Source organism: Gopherus flavomarginatus, chromosome 18, assembly GCF_025201925.1.
Source record: "Gopherus flavomarginatus isolate rGopFla2 chromosome 18, rGopFla2.mat.asm, whole genome shotgun sequence".
NCBI classification, from domain to species: domain Eukaryota; kingdom Metazoa; phylum Chordata; order Testudines; family Testudinidae; genus Gopherus; species Gopherus flavomarginatus.
This window is the reverse complement of record NC_066634.1, coordinates 126,038-144,689: the sequence shown is the minus strand read 5'-3', so window position 1 is coordinate 144,689 and position 18,652 is coordinate 126,038. Positions and strand designations below refer to the sequence as shown.

Sequence of the window (18,652 nt, the reverse complement as noted above, 5' to 3'; positions counted from 1 at the left end):
GGGTGGGGGGGTCAGTCTGGAGCTGGCTGGGGAAGAGGAGTGAGGGCAGAGGGGGGGTCTGGCTCACTGTCCCCCAGAATGGACCCGGCCGAGGGGTCCGGTTCGCGGTACCTACAAGCTCTGTGTTAGACCCTGTTCCTGCCATCAAATAAACCTCTGTGTTACTGGCTGGCTGAGAGTCACGTCTGACTGCAAAGTGGGGGTGCAGGAACCTGTGGCTTCCCCAGGACCCCGCTGGGGGGGGGGGCTCACTGTGGGAAGCGCACGGAGGAGCAGAGGATGCTGAATGCTCCAAGGAGAGACCCAGGAGGTGAAGACGTGTGAGCTTCTTGCCCTGAACAAGTCTGCTCCAAGGGAGAGGAGGCTCCTCAAAGTCCTGACTGGCTTTGTGGGGAGCAGTTCCAGAGCATCGCCCGGTGACTCCGTGACAACTGGTGGCAGCCGTGGGATGTACTGCACCCCATGAATGGCGCTGCTTGCAGTAAGTGACTGGGGAGCAGTAAAACAAAGGAGGGATAATGAGGACCAGGCGTGCTGAAGGCTCAGAGAGGGACGGTTTCAGGGGGCAGTTAACCTCTGGGAGTGTGTGACCAGCGAGAAGGACTGTTGGAGTAACGGGGTCCCCCGGAGGACTGCAGCGAGCAGTCCCAGGGGCGGAGGAGCTTGCCATTCGACCCTGGGTGAGAGAAGGATGTTTGCAGTAGCAGGGTTCCCCTGGGGATTGCAGGAGCAGTCCCAGGGGCGGAGGAGTCTGCAGCTCGACCCTGGCAAAGAGGTGGTGATCACGAGAAGGGCTGGCACACCAGGGGTTCTTCCTGGAAACCATGGGGGAGCCAAGAGCACACAGCCCTGTGAGTCCAGAGCCACTTGGTAACGGTGAAGTGATGGCCTATCACCATCTCCTTGAGAAGGACATTGTGATCCTGTGCACAAAGAGAGGGTTACGCATGGGGACGTTCACCAAGACACAGTTAATCGTGCAGTTGGAGGAGGAGGACCGCTCTGAGGAGCAGATTCCTGACCCAGATGGGGCTACAAGAGGATCTGGGAGCAGCTGGAGCATCAGCCAGGCATCCCCGGGAGTCTGGTCCCCAACCAGATGAGGGTCTTCACGATTGGGTTCCCCATCAGGGGATCGGGGATGGATGGGATGGGAGCAGAGCCCGAGAGAGCGAGAGGACCATGAGAGAGAGCAAGAGCCCGAGGAAAAGCTGCATGAGAAGCAGCAGCAGCATGGACTGGTGATGGTGGAGCAGAGAGACATAGGGGGCTGCCCAGGGGTCAGTGGGGAAACACGCCTGCGGGGGCGAGACCCTGGGACAGGGAGAACTGCGGTGGTGCAGCCCCAGCTGCTAAGGGGCTGTGGGACCTGGGTGAAGGTCCCTGGGGTGAAGCCCCTCCCCCTGCCTATGGCCCAGATCCCTGTGCAGACCCAGGAGGGGTCGGGCTGGCTGGTGGTTGGGGTTCTCCAGGATATCGGCTCGGAGGCCCTGTTGGGTGGTGACTGTCTCCCCTTGGGCCAGGATCCAGGCCCCGCTCCTGTAACGGCCGAGGGTTTGAATTCAAATCCAGAGAACCAATTGGCTAGGATGGAAATGGTCAGTGAAAATGCAAATAACCTGGCTGGCAGGGGGGAGGGGCTGCAGGGCTCAGGATACCTGCCTACCTGTAACCAGCCCCCTGGGGCTGAGTGGGAGGGAGAGATGCTCCCCGCCCCCCTGCACACCAGAGAGGGGGCTCACGCTGGCTCTGATGCTGGGACCAGAGCAAAGAGCTCGCTGCCTGCCCCCACTGGGACAGCAAGGGCAGTGCTGAGCACGGGGAGAGCTGAGACCCCAGCTGAGTGGGGGGACACCCGGGCAGGGCAGGTCGGCTGCCAACCAGGTTTGCCTGGTCCAGATGTGCTGCTGGGAAGTGATTACACAGCAGGGAGGGAGCTACCAGGGACAGGGCTCAGGGGGGCTGTGACTCCAGGCCCAGCCAGCGAGAGGGAGCAGGTCCCACTCCCTGCCCCAGCCGCTGAATCCCAGACCGAGCTGCAGAGGGATCCCTCCTTGGAGAAGCTGAGGGAACTTGCTGGCCACAGCGCTGCAAACCCCCTTGGGGAAGGCTGCAGGGACAGAGTCCTGCGGGAGAAGGGATCCCTGTACCGGGAATGGGCTCCCCAAGGGGAAGTAGAACTGGGGGGATCGGGAGGCAGCTGGCGGTGCCCCAGGAATCCACAGGGTTCTCCTCTTTAGAGCTGCTGGACAGAAGGAAAGTGAGGGGACCCCTGGACCTGGAAGGGGAGAATTGGATGGAGAAGGGGGAAGACCCCCGGGGGGATCTCTTCCCTGAGGTGGGAGCCAATGTCCCCATCAGGTGTTCCCCGTTCAGAGTCACTGGGAAAGCAGCCCAGAACCTGGAGAGAGAGGTTAGGGACATGCTGGCTTTAGATGGGATCCAGCCATTTTACAGCCCATGGGCCTCACCCGTGGGGCTGATCCCCAAGGGAGACAGGATGATCTGGTTTTGTGGGGGCTATCAGAAGCTTAAAGCCATCACAGTGTCCGATGCCGACCCCATGCCTAGGCCTGGGGAGATTCTAGAGAAGCAGAGGGCGATGGAGAACTTGGCCCTGGCAGACACTGATAACATGTGCATCTTTAGCCAGACCTGGGAGGAACAGGTGTCCCAGGTGTAGAGGGGGCTGGGCTGCCTCAAGGAGGTGGGACTGACGGTAAAAGCTGGAGAGTGCAAGGGGGGACGGCGGAGGTGTTGTGTCTGGGCCACAAGGTGGGGAGCGGCTGCCCCAGCCCAGAGCTGGCCAAGGCCAAGATGGGGGCTCTTAACCAAGAGAGCCCGAACCGCAGCCCAGAGTGCGGGGAGAAGACCCCGTCCCAGTTTGAACCCCATGGGTACTGGGGTAGCAAAAGGGTGTGGGCTGCATAAACCCTCCCACATGCAGCCTGCGAGTGCCATCGAGCACACCCGACCTAAGGGAGGGTGTGAGACTGGACTGTCCTGGTGTAACTCACACCGAGGAATGGGAGAGATGCTGGGGCATCCATGGGAACGTTGGTGGGTTCGAACTTCCCCAGGTCACTGGCTGGAGTGACCTCGCTCAGTTCGGTCTCGAAGGGGGGAGAGATGTGACGAACTGGGAATGTTCTTAATGTTTTCTCTGAATACTGTGTTGGTGCCTCAGTGTCCCCATGGCAGTTCTTAAGTATCTGGCAGAGCAAAGGGCCAGTGCACCTAAATGCCTGGCACTCTGTCTTCTGGCAACTGATGGCCTGGGCCCCCCCCTGCAAAGGTGCCAGCTGAAGGTGTTGGAGACAAAGGGATCAGGTGACCTCCTGGCCCGGGAAAGGGGCTGAGCAGAGGAGGGGCTGGAGGGGTTGTTAGTCTGGAGCTGGCTGGGGACGAGGAGTGAAGTGCAGACGTGGGGGGTCTGGCTCACTGCCCCCCAGAATGGACCTGGCTGAGGGGTCCGGTTCGCCGTATCTACAAGCTGTTTTAGACCCTGTTCCTGCCATCGAATAAACCTCTGTGTTACTGGCTGGCTGAGAGTCACATCGGACTGCGAAGTGGGGGTGCAGGACCCTGTGGCCCCCCCAGGACCCCACTGAGGCGGGCTCGCTGTGGGAAGCGCACGGAGGGGCAGAGGATGCTGAATGCTCCAAGGAGAGACCCAGGAGGTGAAGCCCGTGGGAGCTTCTTGCCCTGAACAAGTCTGCTCCAAGGGAGAGGAGGCTCCCCAAAGTCCTGCCTGGCTTGGTGGGGAGCAGTTCCAGAGCATCGCCCGAGGACTCCGTGACACACCCCAACTGCCCAGGCTTCCTTTACCCCCCCCCCGAGAAGGACGGTGACACTGGCGGGGGCTCCTCCCAGGGTCTTAGGGAGCCGAGGGAGACCAAGGCTGGGACCGGCTGGACAAACACATCTGCATTTGTTTTCCCGACACAATGAAACATCCACAGTGAAAAACCCACCAAAAACTCAGCTATGGGGGGGACCCCGATTGGTTTTTCCTCCCCAATTTTTTCCCACCCAAATGTGAATTCCCACCACCACACACAAAAGAAGATTTTTTCTTCTGGGAACTGACAACAGTTTTCACGTCGTCTCAGGCCACCGGAAAGCAGCCGATTCCTGGGAGCAAAGAGCAGGAGGAGCCATTAGACGATCGAGTCCCGTCCAATCTCCTGCCTCTTACACTTCACCCCATCTGCCCCAGCACTGGGATCCTGTCGGCATCCACGGCGGACGCCTGGCTCTGCTGCTGCGACCCCACAACCCAGGCCCCAGACCTGCCCGGAGCTCGACTGAAACGGGAGGGAGCCTCCCCCGACCAGGTTCCTCATCCCAGGGTCAGTTCCCTGCACCGCTTGTCTCCTGCCCGTCACTGTCCAGCCTTTGGATCTTCTCAGAGCTTTTCTGGCCTTGACCATCTCCAGCTAATGGGCACCCCTGGAGTCTCCCCCGCTAAGGCAGCGTTTCTGCTCCTTCAGTCCTGGCTCGTGTCTGACACCATCCTTCACGTGGGCACCGGATCCCAGCCACGGTCATGCCAGGGCCAAGCCTAGAGGGAAAACAATCTCCTGGCACCGCCTCACAATCGCCCCATTTATCCGGCCTGGCCGCCCTTTTGGCCACAAGCCAAGAGAAGCTAAACACTCCACCATGATGCCGGGAAATTCGTCCCTCTTCCTGGGCTAAGCCTGAACCTTGTTCCTAGACTGGTTTGTCTTGCTTCGGTTTCCAGCCCCTGGCGCCGAAACTGTCCTCTGGGGACTCGCGCTGGGGTGAAATACAAGAATTTCTGCTCTTTGCCGGGGGGACAGGAGGCGAAGGAGTCGGGTGGCTCCGTCAATCACCCTGAGCCCTCGATGGGATGTGGCTGCAACCCACCAAGGGAGACTGGGATGTTGGGTGCCAGACCTGGAGCCCTGTGTCCAGTGTGCCAGGGGCAGAGACTGGGGGGGACAGGGAGACTGGGATGTTCGGGTGCCAGGCCTGGAGCCCTGTGCCCAGTGTGCCGGGGGCAGAGACCAGGGGGGACAGGGAGACTGGGATTTTGGGTGCCAGGCCTGGAGCCCTGTGTCCAGTGTGCCGGGGGCAGAGACCGGGGGGACAGGGAGACTGGGATGTTCGGGTGCCAGGCCTGGAGCCCTGTGTCCAGTGTGCCGGGGGCAGAGAACAGGGGGGATAGGGAGACTGGGATTTTGGGTGCCAGGCCTGGAGCCCTGTGTCCAGTGTGCCGGGGGCAGAGACCGGGGGGACAGGGAGACTGGGATGTTCGGGTGCCAGGCCTGGAGCCCTGTGTCCAGTGTGCCGGGGGCAGAGAACAGGGGGGATAGGGAGACTGGGATTTTGGGTGCCAGGCCTGGAGCCCTGTGCCCAGTGTGCCGAGGGCAGAGACCAGGGGGGACAGGGAGACTGGGATGTTAGGGTGCCAGGCCTGGAGCCCTGTGTCCAGTGTGCCGGGGGCAGAGACCAGGGGGGACAGGGAGACTGGGATGTTCGGGTGCCAGGCCTGGAGCCCTGTGTCCAGTGTGCCGAGGGCAGAGACCAGGGGGGACAGGGAGACTGGGACGTTCGGGTGCCAGGCCTGGAGCCCTGTGCCCAGTGGGCCGGGGACAGGGACCAGGGGGGACAGGGAGACTGGGACGTTCGGGTGCCAGGCCTGGAGCCCTGTGTCCAGTGTGCCAGGGGCAGAGACCGGGGGGGACAGGGAGACTGGGATGTTCGGGTGCCAGGCCTGGAGCCCTGTGCCCAGTGGGCCGGGGACAGGGACAGGAGCTGATGTCCCGAGGGGTCCCTGGGCTGGTCTGGGCTGGTCGATGGTCGACCCCAGGGATACGGGGAGCTGGGGGGGCTACAGGAGATGCTGGGGATAAGGCGCCCAGGGACCCGCGGGGCCGGGAAGAAGATGGGTCCGACCCCGGGGGGGGGGCAGATGGAGCTGCGGTGGGTTAGGGAGGGGACAACGTGAAGGGAGGGTCTGGGACAAGCTCCTCCACCCGGCCCGGGCCCTTCCCACCCGATGCTCCACGGTGTGAGGTTTCCCCAGCTGCAGCTCCCCCTTTCCCAGCTGGTTGGTTCGGTGACATTGAGAACCACCTGTAACCCGCCGACCCCCCAAATCCTTCCATGGGCTTTGCTAGGCAGCCCAATGGAGAGAGGGTACGGGAACACAGTCCCCCCCAGACCTGCCGGTGCCCCTCACTCCCGACCCGCAGCCCCCCCAGCCCGGCCGGTGCCCCTCACTCCCGACCCGCAGCCCCCTGCCCCCCAGCCCGGCCGGTGCCCCTCACTCCCGACCTGCAGCCCCCCCAGCCCGGCCGGTGCCCCTCACTCCCGACCCGCAGCCCCCTGCCCCCCAGCCCGGCTGGTGCCCCTCGCTCCCGACCCGCAGCCCCCTGCCCCCCAGCCCGGCTGGTGCCCCTCGTTCCCGACCCGCAGCCCCCCCAGCCCGGCCGGTGCCCCTCACTCCCGACCCGCAGCCCCCCCAGCCCGGCCGGTGCCCCTCACTCCCGACCCGCAGCCCCCCCAGCCCGGCCGGTGCCCCTCACTCCCGACCCGCAGCCCCCCCAGCCCGGCTGGTGCCCCTCACTCCCGACCCGCAGCCCCCTGCCCCCCAGCCCGGCCGGTGCCCCTCGCTCCCGACCCGCAGCCCCCCCAGCCCGGCCGGTGCCCCTCACTCCCGACCCGCCGCCCCCCCAGCCCGGCCGGTGCCCCTCGCTCCCGACCCGCAGCCCCCCCAGCCCGGCTGGTGCCCCTCACTCCCGACCCGCAGCCCCCTGCCCCCCAGCCCGGCCGGTGCCCCTCGCTCCCGACCCCCAGCTCCCCCCCCGGCGGGCAGAGCGCTTGGCGTCTCCTCCTCCACGGACACCGCCCGCCGCTGTCACTCACGGCGCAGAAGCCAATGGGAGCCGCGCAGGGATCGCCCTGATCCCGCCCCCGCCCCTGCAGCTGCGAGTGCAGCCGGCCGGAGCAATGCGGCAAGCGGGGGGGGCGGGGAGCCCCCAGATCCATCCTCCGACCCCCCCGGATCCAGCCACGGACCCCAACAACTTCCTGGGTCCATCCTCTGCCCCTCCAGCATCCAGCCACCCCCCAATATCCAGCCGCTGCCCCCCACGATCCAACCAGTGACCGCCAAGTTCCATCCTGTGCCCCACGACATCGTCCGCCTGGCCACTGGCACCGCATCCCTGTGTGCGCCCCGACTCCGGCAGCCCGTCCCCCGCGGGCCCCCTGCGTCCGTCCAGCCACGGCCCCCCGCTCAGCCGGCCGCTCAGCCGGCCGCCCGACACCCCAACTATCTATCTATCCACCCCCGCCCCCCCTGCGTCCGTCCAGCCACGGCCCCCCGCTCAGCCGGCCGCCCTGCCGGTCCCCAGACACCCCAACTATCTATCTATCCACCCGCGGCCCCCCTCCGTCCGTCCAGCCACGGCCCCCCGCTCAGCCGGCCGCCCTGCCGGTCCCCAGACACCCCAACTATCTATCTATCCACCCGCGGCCCCCCTCCGTCCGTCCAGCCACGGCCCCCCGCTCAGCCGGCCGCCCTGCCGGTCCCCAGACACCCCAACTATCTATCTATCCACCCGCGCCCCCCGCGGCCCCTCTGCCTCCGTCCAGCCACGGCCCCCCGCTCAGCCGGCCGCCCTGCCAGTCCCCAGACACCCCAACTATCTATCTATCCACCCGCGGCCCCCCTCCGTCCGTCCAGCCACGGCCCCCCGCTCAGCCGGCCGCCCTGCCAGTCCCCAGACACCCCAACTATCTATCTATCCACCCCCGTCCCCCCTGCGTCCGTCCAGCCACGGCCCCCCACTCAGCCGGCCGCCCTGCCGGTCCCCAGACACCCCAACTATCTATCTATCCACCCGCGGCCCCCCTCCGTCCGTCCAGCCACGGCCCCCCACTCAGCCGGCCGCCCTGCCGGTCCCCAGACACCCCAACTATCTATCTATCCACCCCCGCCCCCCCTGCGTCCGTCCAGCCACGGCCCCCCACTCAGCCGGCCGCCCTGCCGGTCCCCAGACACCCCAACTATCTATCTATCCACCCCCGTCCCCCCTGCGTCCGTCCAGCCACGGCCCCCCGCTCAGCCGGCCGCCCGACACCCCAACTATCTATCTATCCACCCCCGCCCCCCGCGGCCCCCCTGCGTCCGTCCAGCCACGGTCCCCCGCTCAGCCGGCCGCCCTGCCGGTCCCCAGACACCCCAACTATCTATCTATCCACCTCCGTCCCCCGCGGCCCCCTCCGTCCGTCCAGCCACGGCCCCCAGCTCAGCCGGCCGCCCTACCAGTCCCCAGACACCCCAACTATCTATCTATCCCCATCCCCCTCATCTATCTACCCCCAGCCACCGCCTCTATCTATCTATCCACCCCCAGCCACCCCCTCTATCTATCTGTCTATCTACCTCCATCCACCCGCTTAGCCGGCCGCCCTGCCGGTCCCCAGACACCCCCTCTAGCTGTCTATCATCTATCCACCCCCGTCCCCTGCTTCTGTCTATCTATCTACCCCCATCCCCCGCAGCCCCCCCCTCCGCCTATCCAGCCACTGCCCCCCGCTCAGCCGGTCCCCAGACACCCCCTCTAGCTGTCTATCATCTATCCCCATCCACCGCTTCTATCTATCTATCTATCCCCAGCCACCCCCTCTATCTATCTATCCCCAGCCACCCGCTCTATCTATCTATCTATCCCCAGCCACCCCTTCTATCTATCTATCCCCAGCCACCCGCTCTATCTATCTATCTATCCCCAGCCACCCCCTCTATCTATCTATCTATCTATCTATCTATCCTCATAAATACTCCTCTGTCCATCCATCTACCCCACTACTTTCAACACCCTACATCCATCCATCATTTAGAGAGTTCAGCGGAGGGCAACAAACATGATCAGGGGGCTGGAGCACATGACTTCTGAGGAGAGGCTGAGGGAACCGGGATTGTTTAGTCTGCAGAAGAGAAGAGTGAGGGGGGATTTGATAGCTGCTTTCAACTACCTGAAGGGGGGTTCCAAAGAGGATGGAGCTCGGCTGCTCTCAGTGGTGGCAGATGACAGAACAAGGAGCAATGGTCTCAAGTTGCAGTGGGGAAGGTCTAGGTTGGATATCAGGAAACACTATTTCCCTAGGAGGCTGGTGAAGCACTGGAATGGGTTCCCTAGGGAGGGGGTGGAATCTCCTTCCTTAGAGGTTTTTAAGGCCCGGCTTGACAAAGCCCTGGCTGGGATGATTTAGTTGGGGTTGGTCCTGCTTTGAGTAGGGGGTTGGACTAGATACCTCCTGAGGTCTCTTCAAACCCTAATCTATGAGTCTAGGATTTATGGATCTAACTCCTAAATATTCCTCCATCCGTCCATCCATCTAACCCCATACTTACCTGTCTGTTGATCTATCTGACTTTCTAATGACCACACATAGCTCTCCATCCATCCATCCATCCATCCAAGCCTATAAATTCCTATCTATTCATCCACTCATCCATCTTTTCCCACCTATCCTCCTGCATCTATCCATCCATCCATCTTTCCCCATCCATCCATCAACTATGGATCTAACCACTAAGTACTGCTCCCTCCATCCACTGCCACCAAGCTTACCCATCCATCCCACCAAAATACACCCCATTTACCCATCCATCCCGCCAAAGTACTCCCTACTTACCCATTCATCCCACCTAAGTACACCCTATTTACCCATCCATCCCACCAAAATACACCCCATTTACCCATCCATCCTGCCAAAGTACACCCCATTTACCCATCCATCCCACCAAAGTACACCCTACTTACCCATCCATCCCACCAAGTACACCCCATTTACCCATCCGTCCCACCAAAGCACGCCCTATTTACCCATCCGTCTCGCCATCTCCACCTCTTTTCCCACCCAATATACCACTCTGTATTCATTCCTCCAACCATCCCAGCCCACCAGTTCCCAACTCATCCATCCACCCCCATACCTCCATCCATCCATCTATCCATCCACCCCCCATACCTCCATCTAACCATCTATCCATCCATCCCCACATACCTCTATCCATCCATCCATCCATCCATCCACCCCATACCTCCATCAATCCAACTATCTATCCGTCCATCCATCCCCCATACCTCTATCCATCCACCCATCCATCCATCCATCCCCGCATACCTCTATCTATCCATCCATCCATCCATCCATCCCCCCATACCTCTACCCATCCATCCATCCCCCATACCGCTATCCATCCATCCATCCCATCCATCCACCCCCCATACCTCCATCCATCCATCCATCCCTGCATACCTCTATCCATCCATCCATCCATCCCTCCCCCATACCTCTATCCATCCTTCCCTCCATCCATCCCCCCATACTTCTATCCATCCATCCATCCATCCCTCCATACCTTTATCCATCCGTTCATCCATCCATCCCCCATACCTCTCTCCATCCCCCCATAACTCCATCCATCCCTCCATGCATCCATCCCCCCATACCTCCATCCATGCATCTACCCATCCATCCCCCCATACCTCTATCCATCCATCCATCCATCCCCCAAACCTCTATCCATCCATCCCCCATACCTCTATCCATCCATCCATCCAAATATACCATATTTACCCATCCCTCCCTCTCTCTCTCCCTCCTTCATCTGTGTACTCTCATACTTAACTCCACATCCATCCATCCCCTCATACCTCTATCCAACCATTCATCCATCCACACCCCCATACCTCTATCCATCCATCCATCCACCCCCATCCCTCCACTCCCCCATACCTCTATCCATCCATCCATCCATCCATCCCCCATACCTCTATCCATCCATCCCCCATACCTCTATCCATCCATCCATCCAAATATACCATATTTACCCATCCCTCCCTCTCTCTCTCCCTCCTTCATCTGTGTACTCTCATACTTAACTCCACATCCATCCATCCCCTCATACCTCTATCCAACCATTCATCCATCCACACCCCCATACCTCTATCCATCCATCCATCCACCCCCATCCCTCCACACCCCCATACCTCTATCCATCCATCCATCCACCCATACCTCTACCCATCCATCCATCCATCCATCCCCCATACCGCTATCCATCCATCCATCCCATCCATCCACCCCCCATACCTCCATCCATCCATCCATCCCCGCATACCTCTATCCATCCATCCATCCCCCATACCTCTACTCATCCATCCCTCCATCCATCCATCCCTCTATCCATCCATCCATCCATCCCTCCATACCTTTATCCATCCGTCCATCCCCCATACCTCTATCCATCCATCCATCCATCCCCCATACCTCTATCCATCCATCCATCCATCCCTCCCCCCATACCTCTCTCCATCCCCCCATAACTCCATCCATCCCTCCATGCATCCATCCCCCCATACCTCCATCCATGCATCTACCCATCCATCCCCCCATACCTCTATCCATCCATCCATCCATCCCCCCATATCTCTATCCATCCAAATATACCATATTTACCCCTCCCTCCCTCTCTCCCTCCCTCATCTGTGTACTCTCATACTTAACTCCACATCCATCCATCCCCTCATACCTCTATCCAACCATTCATCCATCCACACCCCCATACCTCTATCCATCCATCCATCCCTCCATCCATCCACCCCCATCCCTCCACTCCCCCATACCTCTGTCCATCCATCCATCCATCCCCCCATACCTCCCTCCATCCATCTATCCATCCATCCCCCTGTGACATTATTGGTATAAACTGAAACCATATAGAACATGGTTTGCAACCAAGGTCCTGTAGTGGCACCAAATCCTATGTAAAGGGGGTCATATAAGGTGTCTAGGACCAGGTTCTGGGTTGCTGGTTAGGATGATGCTGTCTGTATGTCTGTATCATTGTGTAGTTGAAGTTATAAGTATTGGTACTATACTGTCTGTATTTCAAATTGGTGCTGCAGTTCTGGGTGACACCACAGATAAGTTGGTGTTAGCTCTGCCTAGCCTGCTTGATGGCCTATTAAGGACCATCAGCTACACAATTGACCCACTGAGAAGAGGCAGATACGCCTTGTAACTCAGCAGGGTGTGCAGGGACTTGCCCATGTGACTCCAGACTCCATGTTGCTGTAATTTTCCACAGTAAGAACAAACAGGTTCTTACACCTGGAAGTGCCTATATAAGGCTGATGCCTCATCTCCATCTGGTCTTCAATCCTGTTTCCTACCTCTGGAGGGACTTTGCTACAAGCTGAAGCTCTGAACAAAGGACTGAACAACCCATCCCAGCGGGGCATGTTCTCCAGAGACTTGATTTGAACCTGCAGTTTATTCCATCACTGCTACAAGCCTGAACTAAGAACTTTGCCATCACTGTATGTAATTGATTCCATTTAACCAATTCTAGCTCTCCTCTCTATCTTTTTCCCTTTATGAATAAACCTTTAGATTTTAGATTCTAAAGGATTGGCAACAGCGTGATTTGTGGGTAAGATCTGATGTGTATATTGACCTGGGTCTGGGGCTTGGTCCTTTGGGATCGAAAAAACCTTTTTCTTTTACTGGGGTGTTGGTTTTCATAACCATTCATCCCCAGGACGGATGGGACTGGTGGTGATACGGGGATATCTGGAGTGTCTAAGGAAATTGCTTGTGTGACTTGTGGTTAGCCAGTGGGGTGAAACCAAAGTCATTTTTGTCTGGCTGGTTTGGTTTGTCTTAGAGGTGGAAAACCCCAGCCTTGGGCTGTGACTGCCCTGTTTGAGCAATTGGTCCTGAATTGGCACCCTCAGCTGGGTCCCACCAGAACCGCATCGTCACCTCCCCCATACCTCTGTCCTTCCATCCATCCACCCCTCCACCCCTCCATCCATCCATCCAAATATACCATATTTACCCCTCCCTCTCTCCCTCCCTCATCTCTGTACCCTCATACTTAACTCCACATCCATCCACCCCCCCATACCTCTATGCAACCATCCATCCATCCATCCACCCTCCCATACCGCCATCAATCCATCCATCCATCCACCCCCCCATACCGCCATCAATCCATCCATCCATCCATCCATCCATCCACCCCCCATACCTCCATCCATCCATCCATCCATCCACCCCCCCATACCTCCATCCATCCATCCATCCATCCACCCCCCCATACCTCCATCCATCCATCCATCCACCCCCCCATACCTCCATCCATCCATCCATCCACCCCCCCATACCGCCATCAATCCATCCATCCATCCATCCACCCCCCCATACCTCCATCCATCCATCCATCCATCCACCCCCGCATACCTCCATCCATCCATCCATCCATCCATCCATCCAAATATACCATATTTACCCCTCCCTCCCTCTCTCCCTCCCTCATCTCTGTACCCTCATACTTAACTCCACATCCATCCACCCCCCCATACCTCTATGCAACCATTCATCCATCCATCCACCCCTCCATACAGCCATCCATCCATCCATACACCCCCATACCTCCATCCATCCATCCATCCATCCCCCCATACCTCCATCCATCCATCCACCCCTCCATACAGCCATCCATCCATCCATACACCCCCATACCTCCATCCATCCATCCACCCCTCCATACCGCCATCCATCCATCCATACACCCCCATACCTCCATCCATCCATCCATCCATCCACCCCTCCATACCGCCATCCATCCATCCATACACCCCCATACCTCCATCCATCCATCCACCCCTCCATACCGCCATCCATCCATCCATACACCCCCATACCTCCATCCATCCATCCATCCATCCACCCCTCCATACCGCCATCCATCCATCCATACACCCCCATACCGCCATCCATCCATCCATCCATCCATACACCCCCATACCTCCATCCATCCATCCATCCATCCCCCCATACCGCCATCCATCCATCCACCCCCCCCACTACACCATATTCAGCTCTCCCTCCCTCCCTCTTTTCCAGGGATTCTCTGAGCCCACTGGCCAGAAAACGGGGGGGGGTCTAGCTTTGTGGCAGGCCCCTTGAGCCGTTTCTCCAGGCACTGGAGGTGTTGGGCCGAAGCCAGAGCCCCCAACCCCGCACTGACTGCAGGAGCGATTGTGCTGCAGTGGGGGGGGGACCCTTGCTGGCTATGAAACACTGCTGCCCCCCTAGTTCTCAGCACCCCCCTCTGACACCCCGGCCGGCTCTGAAGGGGCTTTGCCAATAAAGCTCTGCTAACGACCCCACTGCGATGGGGGGAGGGGGGGCTCTACCGGAGGGTGTGTGACAGACCTGCCATGCCAGCCGGGGGTGGGGGGAATGAGATGCAATGGGGGGGGCAGGTTTGGAGAATTATGAACTGCGGGGGAGAGGTGTCATTGCAACCTGCCGACCCTCGCAACAAGGGATTTCTGTCCGCCCCCCCACTGCAATAGTCGCCCCCCCAACCCGCTCCTGCAGGCAGCTCTGCAGTGAACAGCCCATCCCCCCCCCCAGCATCTCTGCACCGGACACGGAATATGGGCGCTGCGGGAGGGGGGGTTCTGCACCGCCCCCCAGCCCCTGCAGATCCATCCGCCCTGCCGGGGGGTCCCCAATCCGGGCGCCCTCCCCCCCGAATTCGCACCCGAGAGAAGAGCGGAGGGCGGCGACTCACCAGGCCATGCTGCAGCCGGCGCGGGGCTGGGGGGGCGGGGGGGCCGCTCCTGGCTCCCCCACGGCCGTGGGGCGGGGCGGGGCGGCGCGGCGCGGCGCGGGGGGGCCCGTGGGGCTGAGGCCTCTGCAGGCTCCGGGATCCCCGCCCGGCTTCACATGCTGCATCGATGGAGCGGTCGGTGCTCGGGCTGCTCCAGATGCTCCGGCAGCGATGGGGGGGGGGGGGCGGGGGGAGGAGCAGGTGACAGCGGCAGCGGAGGCCGAGGACAGGCCCGATCCTTCCGCCTCCCACCCCCCCCCCGCCCCGGGAGGGAGAGGGCAGGGACCCCCCAGGCACGGCCGGCGCGGGGAGGGGGCATGGAAGGATGGATACTTGGCCCCCCCGCCAGCAAAATAGCGCCCCCTAGTGTCTTGCAGTGACCGCAAGGGCAGCCCCCTATCGGCCTGGGACCCGGGGAACCCCCCCATCAGCCATGGACCCAGGGGACCCCCCATCAGCCTGGGACCCAGGGGACCCTCCCATCAGCCATGGACCCAGGGAACCCCCCCATCGGCCTGGGACCCGGGGGACCCTCATCAGCCATGGACCCAGAGGACCCCCTTCATCAGCCATGGACCCAGGGGACCCCCATCGGCCTGGGACCCGGGGGACCCTCCCATCGGCCTGGAACCCGAGAGATCTCCATCAGCTATGGACCCAGGGGACCCCCCATCAGCCTGGGACCCGGGGAACCCCCATCAGTCTGGGACCTGCGGGACCCCCACCAGCCATGGACCCAGAGGACCTCCCCCATCAGCCATGGACCCAGGGGACCCCCACATCAGCCTGGGACTCAGAGGACCCCCCATCAGCCATGGACCCAGGGGAACCCCCCATCGGCCTGGGACCCAGGGGACCCTCCCATCGGCCTGGGACCCGGGAGACCCCCATCAGCTATGGACCCAGGGGACCCCCCATTGGCCTGGGACCCAGAGGACCTCCCCATCAGCCTGGGACCCGGGAGACCCCATCGGCCTGGGACCCAAGGGACCCCCATCAGCCATGGACCCAAGGGAGCCCCCATCAGCCTGGGACCCGGGGACCCCCCCATCAGCCATGGACCCGGGGAACCCCCATCGGCCTGGGACCTGGGGGACCCCCATCAGCCTGGGACCCAGAGGACCCCCCCATCAGCCCTGGACCCAGGGGATCCCCCCCATCAGCCATGTACCCAGGGGAGCCCCCATCAGCCATGGACCCGGGGGACCCCCATCAGCCTGGGACCCGGGGAACCCCCATCGGCCTGGGACCTGGGGGACCCCCATCAGCCATGGACCCAGGGGACCCCCCATCGGCCTGGGACCCAGAGGACCCCCCATCAGCCATGGATCCAGGGGACCCCCACATCAGCCATGGACCCAGGGCCCCCCCCCATCACCATGTGAATTACTGGGACTCCCTGCTCTGGAGGGGAACTGGGCTGCGGGTGGGGGAGGGGGGACAGAGGGGAATAAAGGTGGCAGGTGGCTAGAAATTGGGAAGGGGAGTCATGGAGCAGGACACAGGGACAGACGGGGGAGAGGTAGAGAGAAAGCGATAGGGGGGAAATGGGGAAAGGACACAGGGCTAGGGGGGATGGGGGAAGGATACAGGACTGTGGGGGGATGGAAGGAGGGAGGGATACAGGGCCGTGGGGGGATGGGGGAAGGATACAGGGCTGGGGGGGCAGCAGGGGGGACGGAAGGAGGGAGGGATACAGGGCCGTGGGGGGATGGGGGAAGGATACAGGGCTGGGGGGGACGGAAGGAGGGAGGGATACAGGGCCGTGGGGGGATGGGGGAAGGATACAGGGCTGGGGGGGACGGAAGGAGGGAGGGATACAGGGCCATGGGGGGATGGGGGGAAGGATACAGGGATGGGGGGGATGGAGGGAGGGAGGGAGGGATACAGGGCCGTGGGGGGATGGGGGGAAGGATACAGGGATGGGGGGGACGGAAGGAGGGATACAGGGATGGGGGGAAGGATACAGGGCTGAGGGGGATGGAGGGAGGGAGGGATACAGGGCCGTGGGGGGATGGGGGAAGGATACAGGGCTGGGGGGGCAGCAGGGGGGACGGAGGGAGGGAGGGATACAGGGCCGTGGGGGGATGGGGGAAGGATACAGGGCTGGGGGGGACGGCGGGAGGGAAGGATACCGGGCTGGGGGGGATGGAGGGAGGGAGAGATACAGGGCCGTGGGGGGATGGGAGGAAGGATACAGGGCTGGGGGGGACGGAAGGAGGGAGGGATACAGGGCCGTGGGGGGATGGGGGAAGGATACAGGGATGGGGGGGATGGAGGGAGGGAGGGAGGGATACAGGGCCGTGGGGGGATGGGGGGAAGGATACAGGGATGGGGGGGACGGAAGGAGGGATACAGGGATGGGGGGAAGGATACAGGGCTGAGGGGGATGGAGGGAGGGAGGGATACAGGGCCGTGGGGGGATGGGGGAAGGATACAGGGCTGGGGGGGACGGAGGGAGGGAGGGATACAGGGCCGTGGGGGGATGGGGGAAGGATACAGGGCTGGGGGGGACGGCGGGAGGGAAGGATACCGGGCTGGGGGGGATGGAGGGAGGGAGAGATACAGGGCCGTGGGGGGATGGGAGGAAGGATACAGGGCTGGGGGGGACGGAAGGAGGGAGGGATACAGGGCCGTGGGGGGATGGGGGAAGGATACAGGGCTGGGGGGGAACGGCGGGAGGGAGGGATACCTGGCCGTGGGGGGATGGGGGAAGGATACAGGGCTGGGGGGGACAGCAGGAGGGAGGGATACAGGGCCGTGGGGGGATGGGGGAAGGATACAGGGCTGGGGGGGAGCCAGCACCCCCTAGAGGGGACAGGCCCCTGCCCCGCTCCCACAGGCCCACACACACCATTCAGGCGGCGCAGCTGAACCCAACGCTAACTTTTATTAGCCGCCGTTCTCGACATTTCTATTGCACACGACTTTACACACCCAGTCACAACCGTGGGGGGGGCATCGGCTCGCAGGTCGGGGTGCCCGGGGGTCCTGGTCCCACGCCCACATGCCCAGGCCCGGGGCGCAGTGGAAATCCAGGGCTTGGGGGTTGGGCACCAAGGGGGTGGCATGAACTCTCAGGATGGTGGGGAGCCGCTAGGCACCCCATGCTACATGTACCCAGCAGGATCATCCCTGGCCGGTTAGCCCCCCGCCCTGGGGGGTGCACTCTCCCCATTGCCTGGCAGGGTCCTGGCCCCCCTGCACCCCCGTCCCACCAAAACTTGGCTGCAGCGGGACGGAATCGGGTCGTGCAAGCACTGGCATGTGTCAAGGAGCATGGCTGGAGCGGGGCCCCGCCCCTGCATTTTGGGAACAAGAAGCAGGAGGCAGCAAACTTGTGCAAAGCAGGAAATTTCACGCCCATGCCCCCGAGGGTCTTCAAAGATGCAGGGCTGCAAATTCTGGTGGCTTGCGAGATTGGTACAGATCTTCCAAGGAGTTGTGCACACGCGTATCGGAGAATTTAGAGGGAAATATTTGCACTAATTAGTGAAAATGGAGCGTGCTTTGTATGCAAAATGTTTGCCACTTGGGGTCGGGGTGTTTTTGCAACAGTTTTGCATGATTTTGTCATATCTTTTCCACATTTCAGCCTTTGCAAAATTTTCACAAGTCGTGATGCACATTTTGCACGATCTTCGGCCACGTTTTGCAATATTTTCAGTGATTACTAGCAAATTTTGTCCAGAATTTTCATGATGACTTTTTCTTGTAAATTGTTACAGATTGCGTTTAATATTTATTTTTCAAAAAGTTTTCAGTTTTCTTCTTGACTTTTGGGGGGGTGCCATTTTGTGCATATGTTTGAGTTTTCATGCAAATTTCCAAATATTTTTTAAATAAATGTTTGCAATTTTCTCTGTGACTTTCTTGCATTTTATTGCCAAGTTAATAACTTGTTTTTGCAAAACTGTCATGCGTTTTCATACAAATGTATTAAAGATTTTTTTCAAAATATTTGCCATTTTCTGC

At 61.0% G+C, this 18,652-nt stretch overlaps 1 protein-coding gene across 1 annotated transcript in view; it reads right to left on the bottom strand.

The window, feature by feature from the left end:
* LOC127036812 (plasma membrane calcium-transporting ATPase 3-like) overlaps positions 1 to 14,675 on the bottom strand; it is a 72,808-nt gene extending 58,133 nt beyond the window's left edge. The window contains 1 exon segment of the mRNA XM_050928041.1: positions 14,639 to 14,675. The gene's annotated coding sequence lies outside the window, so the exon portion shown is untranslated.
* Positions 14,676 to 18,652: the final 3,977 nt, after the last annotated feature.